Source organism: Sinocyclocheilus rhinocerous, unplaced genomic scaffold, assembly GCF_001515625.1.
Source record: "Sinocyclocheilus rhinocerous isolate Xijiao unplaced genomic scaffold, SAMN03320098_v1.1 scaffold1167, whole genome shotgun sequence".
NCBI lineage: Eukaryota > Metazoa > Chordata > Actinopteri > Cypriniformes > Cyprinidae > Sinocyclocheilus > Sinocyclocheilus rhinocerous.
The window spans coordinates 767,577-769,695 of NW_015648750.1; the positions used below are offsets into that span (position 1 = coordinate 767,577).

Consider the following 2,119-nt stretch of genomic DNA (forward strand, 5'->3'; position numbering starts at 1 on the left):
CGCCTCCATGTCCTGCAAAGCACGCTTTAGCTTCCACTCTCCGCACAAACTATAGCGCACATTTATCTAGGTTTAACGTTCAAACATTGTTATATGCTTGAACTGTTTTATATATAGATTTTATTTTAGGCAAGTCGTGATGATTTGAGAAGGCTAAATTGATCAAACATAGGCTATGATCAGCTCACTGTCTGCCGCTGGCCGCTTGGTCGCTAGGCTACTTTAAAAAACTAAAACTTATATTTAACGACCAAAAAATGCTCCAAACGTTTTTCTAAATTAACTTAATAAAAAACTAAACGAAATATAATCACTTTGCCATTACATACAAAACTGAACTATTTTAATATAGCTGAAACAGTAGTATAAGCTGTTTTGGGAGAAGGGCGAAAAAAAGACTGGCTCGGGCCGGTAGTTGTGATAAGCTGTCGGACAAGGGCCGGGCTAGGGCCAGAACGTCATATATTTGAGGCCCGTGCAGGGCTCCAGCCTGAACATCTTCAAGTGAGTGGCGGGGCAAACCGAAAGTTGATGGCGAAAGTCCAGCACTCTCCTACCTTCACTGCTGCGACTACTCTTGTTTGTATGTGTTCCTTCGCTGGCATTTTCCACATTTCGTTTTTCTCCCTTAATAACAAATGTATCCATTCTGATGCTCAGTTTTACCAAACTAATGGCTGCTGATGACAATTTGAATTGAATTCTGCCAAAGTGCGCGCTTGTAAGTGTTCGTTAAATGCGTAACGTTAATTACGTGAATAGGCTACAGGTCTACTCATGTCTGAAAATAATATATGAAAAACAAAATTATTTTACATAAAAACATTATAGCTTATATTTGTTTAGTACATTTTTAAATTAATGTAAAAACTAAAATGAATTGTAAAACTGAAAGTTATTTTTTTAATTGTGTTCAGCATGATGGGCGGCATTTGAATTCTTGACGGACCGCGGGTTGAGAACCACTGCATTATGCCTACGTAAAAAAGAAGTCTAGTAGGTTAGACTAGTGCACGTGCGAGTTCTTTCACTGCATGATTCAGTATTAAAATGCATGAAGAATGATCAGAAAATTCAAGATATGGGGGCAGAAAATATATATATTTATATCATTTCATATAGTTAAACAATATCACAAGAAGATTGAGCACCGTTTTTTTGCTCCAAAAATCAGCATGATTACAAATGTGATTTTAGACAACTGTTCAATAAACAAGAAGTTAATGTTAAGAGACTTGCGTTTTAGACAGCATATTGCCTGTTTTTTGTTCTATTTCACCAACAGAAATAATTCCAAACACAGCCACAGCACTGTTTTGCGTCTCTGAGCAACATGACGGTGTTTCATTCCTGAATGAATCAACCGTTTAAATGATTCGGTTCAGTCGCTATGACTCACTTATTAACGGTGACTTGCTGCCACCTACTGGCCGTTTTAATTTCACATTTAAAGTATTTTTTTATTTTTTAAGCTAAATAAACTAAACTTGACATGCTCACAAAATCTACTACATATACTCTATAAACACTATACTATATTTTGTATAACTACAATAAATAATTATATTTATAACTCAATTTAAATGTATTTTTTTCTATCCGGGCAAGTAACTTTTATACTCCGAAGGACAACCACATGAGAATGCTTAATATCAAGCCCTGCATTCCTAATGTGTACAAAAAAGACAAACTAGATGAGAAAAGTTTGTAAACAAACTTTTATTTTGGCTTGACAGAACCTTGTTTGAATGTTTGAAAAGACTCAAATCAGAGGCAATAAAATGTTATTAATATTACTGAAATGTTTAAGTTGCTAAAGTTGCTAAACATGCTGTGAACGTGTGTTAGCACACTGCTAACATGTTTTATCATGTTGCTAACATGTTTAACATGTTTGTTAGCATATTTTAACACATGATTTATAGCATGATTCAGAATGCTGCTAGCATGATTTAATGGGGCTAGCATTATTAGCATGTTGTTAGCATGTTTTAACATGTCAACATGTTTTAGCATGTTGCTAGCATGATTAAGCACATTGTCCTAGGATAGTCGTTAAGCTTTGCTAGTGATTGACAGCTGAAATACACTATAGGTCTTATTGTACAAAAGTTTTGAC

The 2,119-nt window shown here is 35.1% G+C and overlaps 1 protein-coding gene across 1 annotated transcript in view; it reads left to right on the forward strand.

Annotated features, from left to right (window-relative positions):
- utrn (utrophin) overlaps window positions 1-2,119 on the forward strand; it is a 223,342-nt gene that overhangs the window by 30,887 nt on the left and 190,336 nt on the right. The gene's annotated exons all lie outside the window — the stretch shown is intronic.